Source organism: Erinaceus europaeus, chromosome 2, assembly GCF_950295315.1.
Source record: "Erinaceus europaeus chromosome 2, mEriEur2.1, whole genome shotgun sequence".
NCBI lineage: Eukaryota > Metazoa > Chordata > Mammalia > Eulipotyphla > Erinaceidae > Erinaceus > Erinaceus europaeus.
Window position 1 is genome coordinate 88292132 of NC_080163.1, and position 16191 is coordinate 88308322.

The 16191-nt window shown below is 41.3% G+C and overlaps 1 long non-coding RNA gene across 1 annotated transcript; it reads left to right on the forward strand.

The window, feature by feature from the left end:
• The first annotated feature begins 12118 nt into the window (after positions 1–12118).
• LOC132536951 (uncharacterized) lies at positions 12119–15956 on the forward strand. Its single transcript, XR_009548476.1, has 4 exons — positions 12119–12242; positions 13608–13692; positions 15481–15622; positions 15800–15956. It is a non-coding gene; the product is annotated as an uncharacterized LOC132536951 (long non-coding RNA).
• Positions 15957–16191: the final 235 nt, after the last annotated feature.

Below are 16191 nucleotides of genomic sequence, written 5' to 3' on the forward strand. Positions count from 1 at the left end.
TCTTAGGCAAGTATTTTTAAATTATTATTTCATTTATTTAAAAAAGGAGACATTAACAAAACTGTAGGATAAGAGGGGTACAACTCCACACAATTCCCACCACCAGATCTCCATATCCCATCCCCTCCCCTGATAACTTTCCTATTCTTTATCCCATTGGGAGTATGGACCCAAGGTCATTGTGGGACGCAGAAGTTGGAAGGTCAGGTTTCTGTAATTGCTTCCCCGCTGAACATGGGCGTTGACTGGTTGATCCATACTCCCAGCTTCGGCAGGTTTTTAATAACTATTTCAATTTCTTTGGCTGTGATTGGCCTGTTCATATCTTCTAGTTCCTCTTTATTTAATTTTGAAAGTTTGTAGGTATCTAGAAATTCATTCATTTCTTCCAAGAGAAGATGGGAATACAGAGAGGTAGAGAAAGATAGACACCTGCAGACCTGCTTCACCATTTGTGTAAGCAACCTCCCTGCAGGTGGGGAGCCAGGGGTTCGAACCAGGATCCTTGAGCCAGTCCTTGCACTTTGTTCCAAGTGTGCTTAGCCTGGTGCATTACCACCCAGCCTTCCGTTTTCCCATTTTTGAAGACTTTGCTTTCAAACTCTTTCCTCACTCCTATCACTAATTCCTCAATTAGCATTTGGATGTTGACCTAATTTTTTTACATTAATTCATATTTTAATATTTTTCTTAGTTTCATATCTGCCAGCTCTTATTTATTCAGCAATTACTATTTTCTTTTTAAAAATGTTTTGTTTATAAAAAGGAAACATTGACTAAACCATAGGATAAGAGGGGTACACCTTCACACAGTTCCCACCACCAGAATTCTGTATCCCATCCCCTCCCTTCCCCTGATAGCTTTCCTACTCTTTAACCCTTTGGGAGTATGGATCCAAGGTCATTGTGGAATGCAGAAGGTTGAAAGTCTGGCTTCTGTAATTGTTTCCCCACTGAACATGGGTGTTGACAGTTCAATCCATACTTCCAGCCTGCCTCTCTCTTTCCCTAGAGGGGAAGGGCTCTGGGGAAGTGGAGCTCCAGTACACATTGGTGGGATTGTCTGTTGACCTAATTCTTATGTGCTTCTGCCTTTGATGGTTTTTTAGCTGGGTTTTTATCCTGGTTCATTTCTCCTGTTTCCTCTGGTTTTAACTATTGTATATAGTATGTTATGAGTTCCCTCTCCCTGTACTTTTCAATCTACTGATCACTGTTGCCTGGATTGACTTTTGTCTAATTAGGGTACTTAGAGAGTTCACAGTTGTGGAAATTAGCAGTTGTTTCAATGTTATCTCAATCCCTGAGTTGAAGCACAGTGACTGTTAAAGCTTCTTTTGTTTTTTTCCCCCCTGTAGGCTATGGGAGCCTGACGGCTTTTTAACTATAAGCAGGCTTTTTAGTTTAATCACTCACTCCAACCAAGAGATAAATCAGAGTGGGGGAGAGGTAACACTGTGGTTATTCAAAGAGACTCCCATCCCATCCCCTGAGGATCTAAAGCCCTAGGTTCAATTCAGCTTCTCTGTCAGTAGCCAGAACCAAGGTGGACAGCACTGCTTGGCCCAGTGAGTTTCCAGACACATCCTGTTTATACTCTGTAGGTTGTGGTAATTATTTACCATGTCTCCCAATTCATCAGGAGAACAATGTGGAAAGGCTCCAACTATACAGCCCTGCCTCCAGACCACTGGGGTGTGGATATTCTCCTGAGTTTCCTGGCCAGTTCTCTGCCCCCAATGTCAGCCCAAGGCCTCTTCCCTGGTGCTCCAGTCTCTGAGGCCAGTAGCAATGGAGACTCACAGTTGCGCTTGGTGAGTCTTAGGGGAGTCATCTCCTCCCCTCAGCAGTCTCTTTGTTGCAGGTGACACCTCAACAAGCAAACTGTTTGGGAGTAGATATGGGCTTTAGCCCCAAGAATCTCTCCTTAGGCTCCTCTCCGTCCATGAGCCACATGTGTTTGCATCCACTAGTGATTTGGTGGGTTCCCAAAATGGTTCTGATCCTGTCTTGTTGTGGTCCCAGGTGATCTTCTTTGATATTCCTAGTTCACTGGGGAGAGGAGAGTGAGGTGTAATGTTCTACTGCACCTCAGATCCTGCTTCCCTCAGCACTGGGAAGCCCTTTGGGTTTCCCTTAAAATGATAACACCCCACCATACCTGGGAACCTGCTTTTCCTCTGGTATCTGGCAGCCCACTGGGGCTTCTCTGAGACAGTAGGAACCTGCTTTCCCTGCAGTAGTTTCACGTGTGTGTGTGTGTGTGTGTGTGTGTGTGTGTGTGTGTGTGAAAAGAAATTCCCCCCAAAACCTGGAAACTAAACAACATGCTTCTGAATAACACATGGGGTCACTGAAGAAATCAAAATAGAAATTAAGACTTTCCTTATTATCAACAAAACTGAAGAAACCAGTTATCAGACCCTATGAACACAGCAAAAGCAGTATTGAAAGGGAAGTTTGTAGCAATACAGGCCCATATTAATAAAGAGGAGAAATCATTAGTAAACCATCTAACAACCCAATTGAACCAACCAGAAACAGAGCAACAAAGAGATACACAGGTCGAAAGGAGACAGGAAATAGTTAAAATCAGAGCAGAAATCAATGAAATAGAAAGCAAGAAGATCATCAAAAAGGTTAATGAAACCAAGTGCTGGTTCTTTGAAAGAATAAATAAAATAGATAAGCCACTAGCTACACTCATTAAGGGAAAAAAGAGAAAGCTATGTGAAAATCACTCAGAAACAAAAGAAGATATATTACAACAGACAAGACAGAGATACAAAAAATCACTCAAGATGCTATGGACATGTACATGTGCTGGCACTCCCGCAGGGTGATTCTCAGCAAGGAAGGCAAGCGACCACTTCTCCCTCACTCGTTCAAGAGACGCAACTGTTGGGAACATGTGTGAGCCTGATAGAGCTTAGGGAGAACCACCCCCATCTTTGGATGGAGGTCTGAGAAGATAACCTCTTGGTAAGTCTCTCTCAACCGAGGTGAGCATAAGGGGGGAAACTCAGACTTGGTTCTTTCCTTCTTGACTCTCAGGCCCACAGATACCCCAGTACTTCCCTCCATTAACTGCAGGCCACATGGCCACAGATTCACTCATTCAAAGTCACCTTCTGATCACAGAAGAACACACCTTATCACACACTTCATCACACACCTCAGACCCCAGACAAGAGAAATGCCAAACTATATGGCCTTTTGATATCCATCTTCTCTCTGTCTCACCCTACGGGTTTAACCTCTATGCTTCTCTCAAATACCTTTGGATAATTAAGTTGCTTGTGTTATGGAGAATAACTGTCTTATATCTCATCAATTCCTGTCATACCAGCCCCCTACCTTGGGGGCATGCTGACTGTTAAGAAACCTGTAATTTCTGTCATATTTCAACAATAATTAACTTCATTGCTTTTCTATTTAACTCATGTCCACTTTGCTAATAAACGGACTCTAGGATTCTGGGACTCAAGGACTCAGATTCTAGATTCACGCTAAGAGTCCCCTGGTGTCTTTTACTTCGTGTCACCCCTGTTGTGAGCGAGAAAGAACCAGCCCATTACCTTTCCCCTGGAGGATACCCTGCCGGAGAAGGAGACACCCCGAAATGCAACGACATAGGCAAGAGACACCAGGGAGAATTGGAACACTCTCATTTATTGGCAGGTGGACATGGGTTTAAATAGAGAACCAAACAAAGAACATTTTTCAAATATGTCAGAAATTACAGGTTTCTTAAAGGTCAGCTTGCCCCTATGGTAGGGGGCTGGTATGACAGGAATTGATGTGATACATAAAGGTCAAGACAATTATTCTCCATGATGCAAGCAACTTAATTATCCAAAGGTATCTGAGAGAAAGATAGGGGTTAAACCAGCAGGGTGAGATAGAGAGAAGATAAACAAGGCTTGATAGATATCAAAGGCCATAAGGAAACAGAGTTTGGAGTTTTTCTTGTCTGGGGTTTGAGGTGTATGATGGAGTGTGTTCTAAAAGTGAGGTGATTGTGTGAACTCTGGGTGACTATGTGAACTTTGAATGAACCTTAAAGCAGACAGCCATGTGGCCTGCAGTTAGCGGGGAGAAACTGTGAGATCTCTGTGGGCTTGAGAGTTTGATAATGGCAAACTGAATCTGGGAGACTGTTTCCCCCTTTGCTCATCTCTGTGAGAGAGGCTAACAAGGGGGTGTCTTTCCCAGACCTCCATCCAGGGATGGGGGGAGTTTTCCCTAAGCTCTATCAAGCTTACGCATAGTCCCACATACATGGAAATAAATTCAACAACCTGGAAGAAATGGACATATTCCTAGAGCCATACCAATTGCCAACCTTGACACAAGAAGGAAATAAATTTAACAGGTCAATCATTAGTGCAGAAACTGAAGTAGTAATCAAAAGTATCCCCAAGAACAAAAGCCCAGGTCCAGATGGCTATACTAATGAATTTTATAAAATATTCAAAGAAAAGCTAACACTTATTCACCCCTGGGAAACAGGGATGGCTAACATCCACAAGTCAATGCAATCTACCATATCAACAAAAAGAAAGATAAAAATCACATGATCTTATCAATTGATGCAGAAAAAGCACTTGATAAGGCCCAACACCAATTTATGATTAAGACCCTCAAGAAATTAGAGGTGTAAGGAAAATTCTTCAACATAATAATATATGACAAACCCATGGCTAACATCATGCTCAACAGGGAAAAACTGAAAGACTTCCCTCTAAAATCAGGAACAAGGTAAGGATGTCCACTCTCACCATTTCTTTTTTTAAATTTTTATTTATAGAAAGGAAACACTGACAAAAACCATAGGATAAAAGGAGTACAACTCCACACAATTCCCACCACCAGAACTCCGTATCCCATCCCCTTCCCTGATACCTTTCCTATTCTTTTTTTTTCAGTTTCTTTTTTTTTTTTTAATTATTTAAGAAAGGAGACATTAACAAAATCTTAGGATGGGGGGGTTACAACTCCACACAATTCCCACCACCCAATCTCCATATCCTATCCCCTCCCCAATAGCTTTCCCATTCTCTGTCCCTCTGGGAGCATGGACCCAGCGTCGTTGTGGGTTGCAGAAGGTGGAAGGTCTGGCTTCTGTAATTGCTTCCCCACTGAACATGGGCGTTGACTGGTCAGTCCATATTCCCAGTCTGCCTCTCTCTTTCCCTAGTAGGGTGGGTCTCTGGGGAAGCGGAGCTCCAGGACACATTGGTGGGGTCTTCAGTCCAGGGAAGCCTGGCCGGCATCCTGATGGCATCTGGAACCTGGTGGCTGAAAAGAGAGTTAACATACAAAGCCAAACAAGTTGTTGAAGAATAATGGACCCAAAGGTTGGAATAGTATAGATGAAGTGTTGGGGGGTACTCACTGCAAACTCTAGTGTACTACTGCTTTCAGGTATATATTTGCCCTAGTTCATGGATACGTGTGAACATATGTTCTATCTCCTGGAACCTAGTCTATATCTAGGTTTTGGGACTTTGTTGGGAAGTGAACCACCTGGGATGGAATTAGAGAATACTATGAAAGGAAAGGTCTCACCCGAGTGATGAAGCTGAAGGGTTGTCATTCCACACCTGAAGTCTCTGGACACAGTCTGAAGTGAAGCATGCTGGGGTGGCACTCATTGTGTTGATTAGGTTGCGATAAGCAGATGCAATCTTATTTTATAAGAATTGGGAGAAGCATACGGGAAAGTGGGCCCTACCCTAGGGTCCCAGGACTGGGGGAAGTTTAGGCTCTATAGTGGAAATGTGAGGTTCCTGCTGTCTTAGGGTTCAAGAAGACAATGGATAATTATTGTTATCATTACATTATTTGATAATTGAGTTAACATATAAAGCCAAGCAAATTGTTGACTAACCATGAACCTAAAGGCTGGAATAGTTCAGATGAAGATTCGGCGGTCTCCGTTTTGTAGATAGTTAGTAGGCCTATTTTAGTTATATTCCAAAGGGCCCATGACACTCTCACCATTTCTATTCAACATAGTCCTAAAAGTCCTCACCATTGCAACCAGGCAAGAAAGAGGTATCAAAGGAATCAGATTGGAAAGAATGAGGCTAAATTATCATTATTTGCAGATGATATGCTGTTATACCTAGAGGACCCCAAAAATTCTGCCAAAAAAAAAAATCAGTACACATAAATCTGTGACATTTCTTTATACAAAAAAATGGGCCAGAGGAAAGGGGTCTCAAGGAAGCAATCCCATTTACAATTGTATCCAAAAAGATAAAATACCTAGAAATAAATCTAATAAAGGAGATGAAGGACCTTTTCAAGGAAAACTATAAGACATTGTTAAAATAAATAGAGACTGACACAAAGAAATAGAAGAACATCCCCTGTTTATGGATTGGAAGAATGAATATCATTAAAATGGCTATCCTGCCAAAAGCAATCTATACATTCAGTGTGATCCCTGTCAAAAATCTCAGTGACATATTTCAAGGAAATTGAACAACTTATCTAAAAAATTGTGTGGAATTATAAAAATTCATGAATAGGAAAAGCTCTTCTGAGGAACAAGAAAAACAAATGGAGGCATCACAATTTCTGACTTAGTTTATTTTACAAAGTAATAATAATTAACGGTTGTTTGGGACAAAAATGGACATATGGATCAATGAAGTAGGATAGAGAGCCCAGAACTCCAGATGAAACTGGAGGTGATTATGTTAAGTGAAATAAGAATCAAAAGGCAACTCCAGATGGCTGTATTCATATTTGGAATATAGATAACTAAAGCAACAAGCATGCACAAATATAGTAGTAGGAATGTTCTTTAGACTTCTAAAAAACTATAGTAGTTATCAGAGTGGAGGAAAAGGAGCACAGAAACTTTGGTGGTGAGTGCAGCGAGTTGTGCACACATATATCTGAGTGTGAAACTATAACCCTGAAGTCATTTGTTGTTGTTGTTTTTCTATTTGTTTTTGTTTTGTTTTGTCTTCAAGGTTACTGATGGGGCTCAGTGCTAGCACTATGAATTCACTGATCTTGGCAGCCGTCCTTTCCCCATTTTGTTGGCTAGTACTGCAAGAAGTTGAGAGAGGAGGAGGAGAGGAGTTGGAGAGAGAAGGACAGCTGTAGACCTGCTTCACTGCCTGTGAAGCATTCCCCCTGCAGGTAGGGAAGTCATGGGCTCAGACCCAGATCCTTGTGTGTGTCCTTACACTTAGTACTATGTGCATTTGACCAGGTGCACCACCTTCCGGCTCCCTTCTGAAGCCCGACTTTTGTAAACTACTGTTAAATCACTAATAAAAGTATTTTTTTTAGAATAATGTAAAAGTTAGCCAAGAAGTAATGGGAGTGAGCATTCACTAGATGCAGGTACCACAAAAACAAAGAGAAAGGAGGGAGAGGGGATAGGAGGAAAGCAGGAAGGCATGAAGGAAGAAAGGGAGGAAAAAAGGAGAAGAAGGGAGGAATACATTCCTAAGAAGGCTAACATATACTCTAGTATAGCCTCCAATTGACTATATACTTTTTGCTTCAACATTAGTTCATCTGTTTCAGGAAGTGAGCAAGGACCAACGCAAAGTCTGAGAAAATGAAGCACACATGTTGGGAAGGGCAGTGCTGAGGAGGGGGACTGGAGTATAAATTGAATTCTTCCCTTGCCTGGGACAGCATGAAGCCTTGAACCCCAGGAAAAATGTAAATACACTGTCCCTAGCAGGGATGACATCAACTAGATTTGCTATTTAAAACTTTTTTTTCTCTGTGTAGATTTACACCTCCTACCTCCTCTAAATACAAAGAATTCTTTCACGTGAAAGCATCATTTATTTACCCAGCTTCATTGTTTTTCACTCTTATCACTGTCCAAATATGATTTCCCATGGTAGCAACCAATGAATGGGAGTAACTTTGTTCTTTTTATTCATACACCTTTCCCCATGTGTTGACATAGTCCAAATATTTATTACTTTAATGGCTCTATATTCTCTTAGATGAATGTAATGACAATTATCCCAAAGATTGGGCACTTAGATTATAATTGTTATTATGAAAATTGAAACTCAAAACTATTTTTTTCATTGAGTTTGCATCTTTTTGTCAATAGTAACTGTCTTTATCTGCTTGAAAATGTTTAGTGTGTTGTTTCTTATTACAATGCTAAAACATGGCCATTGTAGATGTTTTAGAAATTATAAATGATGTGGCATGATTATAACCTACCTGGGGCACAACTACAGACTTACCTTTTATCTGTCCAGTGAATTATTTAATATCTTGCTCACTCTAGTTGAGCCTTATTTTCTCTGAATTGTTTAATAATCACAGGGATTCAGAAAAACCCATTCTTTTTTATTATTTATAAAAAGGAAACATTGACAAAACCATAGTATAAGAGGGGTACAATTCCACACAATTCCAACCACCAGAACTTCATATCCCATCCTCTCCCCTAATAGATTTCCTATTATTTAACCTTCTGGGAGTATGGACCCAAGGTCATTGTGGGATGCAGAAGGTGGCTTGTATAACTGCTTTCCCACTGAACACGGAGGTTGACAGGTAGAGCCATACTCCCAGCCTGCCTCTCTCTTTCCCTAGTGGGGTGGGGCTGTGGGGAAGCTGAACTCCAGGACACATTGGTGGGGTTCTCTGTCCAGTTGGCATCATGCTAGCATCTGGAACCTGGTGGCTGAAAAGAGAGTTAACATACAAAGCCAAACAAATTTCTGACCAGTCATGAACCTAAAGGCTGGAATAGTGCAGATGAAGAGTTGGAGGGGGGGGGGGGGGGTCCTCCATTTTGTAGATAGTTAGTAGGCATATTTTAATTATATTCCGAAGGGCCTATGGCTATTCTAGTTTGGTGTTTTTTTTTCCCCCTGAGTCTGAAATCTGATATGCAAGTGGATCCAAGTTATTGTCTGGGAGAAAAATTCATTCTTACTCCAACTGCAAAATGCAAAGTTGGAACACTTAAGCAGTCCATTGGGTATTCTGTTGTGTTCTCTCTCTCTCTCTCTCTCTCTCCCTCTCTCTCTCTCTCTCTCCCCCTCCCTTCCCTCTCTCGCCCTCTCCCTACCTCCCTCTCTCTGTCTCCCTCTCCCTATCTCCCTCTCCCTCTCCCCCCTCCCTCCCTCCCTCTATTTGCCTCCAGCATTATCACTGGGGATCTGTGCCTGCACTACGAATCCATTGCTCCTTAAGGCTGTCTTTTTCCCATAGTTCTTACTTTTGTTGTTGCTGCTGTTGTTGTTGGACAGGACAGAGAGAAATTGAGAGAGGAGAGGAAGACAGAGAGGGGAGCGAAAGATAAACACCTGTAAACCGGCTTCACCGCCTGTGAAGTTACCCCCCACACACACACACAGGTGGGGATCCGGCTTGGAATCGGGATTCTTGCGCTGGTGTGTGCGCTCGCACTATGTGCATTTAACCTGGTGTGCCGCCGCCCCCCAATTCTTTCTTGCTTAGTCTCTTCCTGTATTTCTTTCTTCCTCACTTTCTTCTGGCTTCTTCCCTTTTTCTCTCTCTCTCTTCTTTCCTTCCTTCCTTGCTTCCTTCCTTCCTTCCTTCCTTCCTTCCTTCCTTCCTTCTCTCCTTCCTTTCTCTCTCATTCTCTTTCGACACTGCTCAGCTCTGGCTTATGGGGTTTCCTGGGATTGAACATGAAAGCTGTCTGCATTACTATTATGTTGTTTCCCCAGTTCTGTCCTATTTTTTTCATTGGTCATACAGTAACTGCAGAAAATTGTTTCGAGGGTTGGGAGATAGCTCAGCAGGTAGAGTGCGCACATATCTGTGCATGTGGTTCTAGGTTCAACTTCTGGCATCGCCTGGGAGCATCATAGATAGTACCGAGGGAACTCATTGAATAGTGCACGAGTGAGTTGATGTTGCTTGTTCTCTTTGCTTTCTTTCTGGATTTCTCTCTCAACACTCTCCTCCTGCTTAAGGATATGAATCAAAAACTGGCTTATGAGGGCTGGGAAGTGGCACTCCCCACAGAGTATACATGTTGCCATGTGCAAAGACCCAGGTTCAAACCCCTGGTTCCGCACCCCCCCCCACACACACACAGAGGGGAAGCTTCATGAGATGTTGATCAGTACTGCTGGTCTCTTTCTTTCTCTCTCCATCTCTATCTTCTTTTTCCCTCTTAATTTCCTCTGTCTCTATCAACAAAAGCAAGGGGGAAAAAGTGGGGGAAATTGCCTGGAGCCATGTTGTGTTCTTTTTGTAGGCACTGAACCCCAGCAATAACACTGGTAGTAATAAAAAATAATAGAGAAAAAAGACCTGTGCTTTGGAGGACACTTGGTAGTATTATGCACGTATAAGGCCCTTGGTTAATTTCCTGGCATGGTATTACAAAAAGAACATTGGCAGCGTCGGGTGGTAGCACAGCAGGTTAAACGCAGGTGGTGCAAAGCGCAAAGACCAGCGTAAGGATTCCGGTTCCAGCCGGGGGCTCCCCATCTGCAGGGAGGTCGCTTCACAAGTGGTGAATTAGGTCTGCAGGTGTCTTTCTATCCTCCTCATTGTGTTCCCCTCCTCTCTCCATTTCTCTCTGTCCTATTCAACAACAACAACATCAGTAACAACAACAATAATAACTACAACAATAAAAAGGACAAGGGCAAAAAAGGAATAAATATTTTAAAAATTGGCTTAGATCTCTGTGTAACTAGATTCATGAATCAGTAATAGTAGTGTCCACAATCAGGCTTCCAAGGCCACTACATTTCACTTTACTTTTTTTGTTAACTCATGAAGTTAACCATTGTTTCTTTCAAAAAAAGAAGCTAAGTTTAAAAGGTTGTCCTACCCTTGGTGTCAGCTATCCCTCATGGAACTACTGAGTCCATATACAGACTCTGTATCCCCAGGTCCCAATTACTTACCCAATAAATTGGAGTGCTCTCAATTCACCTGGAATGCTTTCATTTAGTTATCCCTTAGAAGGCAGCTTTACATTGATTGTCTTTCTTTCCTATCTGCACCCAGAATTTTAACCACCTTTAAAACTTACCCTAAAGCCTGCCACTTCCCATGTGTTCAGCTAGAGTTGGATAACGGTAGCAATTCTGATATTCAAGTTCTCTGGGAGAATTGTTTTGTTTTTTGTTTTTTTTTTAGATTTTAATTTTAGATGGGGAGAGAAAGAGAGGCACCCCATAGTACTGAACCTTCTTTCAATATGGTGGAGGGCAGACTTGAGCCTAGGTTGTGCACTTGGAAAAGTAGCACACCATCCAAATGAGCTATTTAACTGGCCCAAGGGGGAATTTCCCTTTTCTGGTATTAAGTACTAAAACAATGAACACAACCCTTCTTCCCTATTCTCCCTACACTAGACATGGGCATACTATCTGGATCTATAGCAGGCACTATGTGACCATGAAATGACTATCATGAGACAATGTAAGAGATTTGCAGAGAGTCCCTGAATATTAATAACCACCTGAGTCTGAATTCATTATATTTAAGGGACTTAAACTAGGCTTTCTGCTCACTTCTGGTAAAACTCATTTTTAACAGATAGCTTTGTGATTAGGAACAAAATTGCAATAAACAACTTACAGTGAAATCTTTGTACACATTTTCATTTATGTGGTAAGTTCACATAAGCAAAATTGAGAAGGTCTAGGAGATAGCTCATTCATCACAGCACATGCCTTATCATGTGTGAATCTCTGGGTTCCAGTGCTGACACCACATGGGAGCTCACTGGGAGAAGCTTCACGAATGGTGAAGTAGTTATATGGTATCTCTTCCTCTCCCGAATTCTCTCTCTGCTTCTCTCTTCTTCTTTTTTCTCTCTCTACATATACTTGAAATGGAAAGAATGAAAAACTCCTCCCAGGAACAATGGAGTCACACACAGGGCCCCAGCAGTGCAAAAAAGAAATATTGAAAAGAGAAAGAAAATTGGGAAATGTTGTGGGCTGAGTTGTGCTCCCTCCCTCCTAATTTATATGTTGAAGTCCTAACATTCAGCACCTCAGAATATAGTTGTATTTGGACATAAGTTCTTTATAGAGGCAACTAGCTAAAATGAAATATTTAAGATGTACCATAATCTTACAGGACTATTTTCTTCTTTGCAAGAAGAAATTTGGACACAAGTATGAACAAGTGCAGAAGAAAGACCATGTAGAGAGACAAATAGATGGTCATCTATAACCAAAAGAGAAACCCAAGAAACATCTAATCTTGCTTTTGGACTTCAAGCCTCCAGAAATGTGAGAAACTGGTTTTTTGTTGTTCAAATTGCCCAGTCTGTGGTAGTTTATTACCTAGTGAACTAGTTCAGGGACTGAAATCATTTTTTTGTATCAGTAAATTAAGAATAAATATATTTGCTTATAAAGTAGTTTGGAGGATAAAATTAAGGGATGCATGATACAGGGTACAAATAGTAATTAGATTTAAGTCAGTTTGTTAGTAATTGACAGAAAGACCAAACAGACCAGGCTACTCAGTTTTTGCTATTAATATTGTCACATGTATAATCTTTTTTTTTTCCTAAGGAAAGATATTAAGGTTCCTTTCCTTTCTTTCTTTTCCTTTCCTTTGTTTCTTCTTCGTTCATTTTATTCATTTTACCAGAACACTCTGGCTTATGGGGGAGCCAAGGATTGAACCTGAGACCTCAGTACTTCAGGCATGACAGTTTTTCTCATAACTACCATGCTATCTTCCCATCCCACACATGCAATTTTGATGTATTTTATCCTCTTGACTTTGGGGATCTGAGCAAGGTTATAATCATCTGCTGAGCATGAGCAAGAGGTGAGCATGGTGGTTACCTTTATATATTTATTAATTCATTTGAGGCCTAGCCCGGAGATTTGATCTGAGTATTGATAATGGTGTTTGCCTCCAGGGTTATCACTGTGGCTCAGTGCCTGCACTGTGAATCCATTTGTCATGGAAACCATTCTTCCCATTTTGTTGCCCTTGTTGTAGTTGTTATTGTTGTCATAGCTGTTGTTGTTGTTGGATAGGACAGAGAGAAATCGAGAGTGGAGGGGAAGACAGAGAGGAGGAGAGAAAGATAGACACCTGCACACCTGTTTCACCACTTGTGAAGCGACCCTCCTGCAGGTGGGGAGCTGGGGGATCAAACCAGGATCCTTACACTGGTCCTTGAGCTTTGTGCCATGTGCATTTAAGCTGCTGCACTACCGCCCAGCTCCCAGACCATCTCTTACTTGGGTTTGTTTGATATGTTCCTCCTGGTTATAGTGGGCCTGGGCATGGAGAGGAAGACCACAGGGACAAAACACCCTATTGATATCACTGCATCAGGGACTATTGTCCTTGCTGAGGTGTCCTTGACAAGGTTTGTAGGAAGCAGCTTCTCTACCTTAGTTTCTGGAATGGGGACTTTATATCAGCACCAGCATTCAAACTGCAAGCTAAATCCCCAGTCGGTGTCATGGGCATCCTTGAGGTCTTCATGGCCTGGTGTCCAGGCTTCTCTGCCCTAGAAATAATCTGTAGTTTGCACACACCCTAAACCTACTGGGACTATGCCAGCGCAAGAACTTGTTTTGACACCTGCCTCTTTGATGACCTGTAGTAACCTTTTCCCATGTTCCCAGGACCTGCCCTGTCCCTGAGGTAGCACCACTCCTTGCTGGTGGAATAAAGGAGGTGCTTCCTTGGTCCTAGAGGGAGCCAAGTTGGGTAAGTCTGCATGGCCTTTACTTCTGGAAAATTCTATAATAAAAGAAGAGAGAAGAAGAAAAAAATACCCAACTCATACATTTTTTAAATTAAATTAAATTAATTTTTTTTATCTTTTAAAAAATTTATTTTCCCTTTTTTTGCCCTTGTTGTTTAACATTGTTGTGGTTATTGATGTCGTTGTTGTTGGATAGGACAGAGAGAAATGGAGAGAAGAGGGGAAGACAGAGGAGGGAGAGAAAGACAGATACCAGCAGACCTGCTTCACCGCTTGTGAAGCGACTCCCTTGCAGGTGGGGAGCTGAGGGCTCGAAATGGGATCCTTACGTGGGTCCTTGCGCTTTGCACCAAGTGCACTTAACCCTCTGCACCACCGCCCAACTCCCCAACTCATACATTTTAATGTCCTTTTGTTTTATTTGACTTAGGCTAGTTGTATAACTATTTTCATAGTTTAACAATCTGGCAGAGGAACTCTAAAAACAAACAAACAAACAAACAAAAAGAGCTAGAACAGATTTAGTTGACTGCCTCTCCCATCTCCCCCTAATATTCAATACCTTGATTTGTTTTAGTGTAGATTTCAAGTAATGAGATTTAAGGGCACAGAGCAACAGGAAGTTTACTGTTGAGAAAAAGAACCCAAAAACTTATTTATCATTTATTTGATAACTTGCCCTTAATAAAACACAAGCACTTGACACTTCATTATTCAATTTATTCAGTAAAAATTTGAGTACCTACTAACTACTGGTTAACAAAGTTATACCTGAACCTAGAAATATGAGTGTTTTGTATCCAGAGAGAGAGAGAGAGATGGCTATTATTTAAATAACCAGACAAATAAATGGATGCAATTACATTCCATTATAGATTGAGATAAGTATTCTAAATGAAAAGAGCACTATTTTATGAGTAAGACTCAGTAAGAGTTTGATCCTTTTTATACCTTAACTGGCAACTGGGATTCATTGGGATCTGGACCAAAAACCTTTACTTTCCTACTATCACTGAGAGGGAAGAGAATCTGGAGAACACCTGAAGAGGTTGGGTGCTGTTTCTTTTATTTGAAAGGGAAAAGGAAATAGGAATGGCATTCAGAAGTTGTAATAAATATAAATGTGGCTTAGAAAGGAAGTGAAGGCAGGATCTTTAAAGTGAGTAAGAACAGGCATCAGCGGGGCAGGGTGGTGGCACACCTGGTTGAGCACATGTGTTACAGTGCACAGGGATCCAGGTTTGAGCCCCCAGTCCCCACCTGCAGAGGGAATGCTTTGCAAGTGGTAAAGTAGTGTTGCAGATGTCTGTCTCTCTCTCTCTATCACCCCATTCCCTCTCAATTTTTGGCTATCTCTATCCAGTAAATAAAAATAATAAGAAAAAATTAAAAAAATAAAAAAAGAGAATAGACATCAGCTTCTACATGGGGCCAACCATCTTTGCCCAAATGACCCATGTGCTTCTTTGGTGCATGACATTTCATTTTCTGGATTAAAAGTTTTAAATACAAAGGGAAAAAACTTGTGAGAAATACCTATAGTTTGGGGGGACTTTAACAATGGATAAAATTACTAATTTGACTCATAAGTTAAAAAAAAGTCATGGAACATATACTCAATGGAGTACTACTCTGCAGTTAAACAAGGCTATATAATGTGTCCTTTGAGACTAAACAGATAGGGCTGGCAGTGACTATGATTAGTGAAATAAGGAAGGTGTGGGGAAAACACAGCACCTTCAGTACTGTTGATCTAAGCTGGCTCTGTTTTCAACGATTGAAACACCCAGAACAGTTCATGGTGTTCTACAAACAGATGTCCGTCTCTGAAGGCAAACCTTAGAGTGAATGAACTTTATACTGGCCATCTGGAAACAAGCCACAGATGACTACCTGTCCTGGGAAAGGTCCTTGAAAGCAGTGACAATAAAGGTTGGTCATAAGCATAAGTTACAAGGTTCAACTGAAAAACATATAGTTAGGATTAAAGGTCACTTCATGCTTCTTTGTCTTGCAGGAGCAAAATTCAATCAAGTGCCTTCAGTCTTAGAGACAGTTGGTCCTCCACTGGCTTTTCATGTTCATTACTTGTGTCTCTTCCCTTGTTAGACCCAGAAACAGAAAACAACCCAACAGGAAGGAAGTGAAGGACAACTACAGAATGATTTTACTCATGAGTAGAATAAAGAGAATTGAAACACATAAACTTGAGTATATATTCAGCTCGTATCTGTGACCTTGGGAGAACTATGATGGTCACTGCTGGAGGAGGGTGGGGCACAGAACTTTGGTGGTGGGCGTGGTGTGCAAATCTACCCCTGTTATAATATTGTAAGTCATTATTAGATCACTAATAAAAAATGGGACTGGAATAATTAGGTGAAAACAAGAAACTGAATAGTAATACTTTTTTTTTTAAGCTAGTAAGTCTCCATATTGTATATATGGTGATATTTGAACATCAGACTAAGATTTCTGTTATTTCCCAATCTCTATTCAGT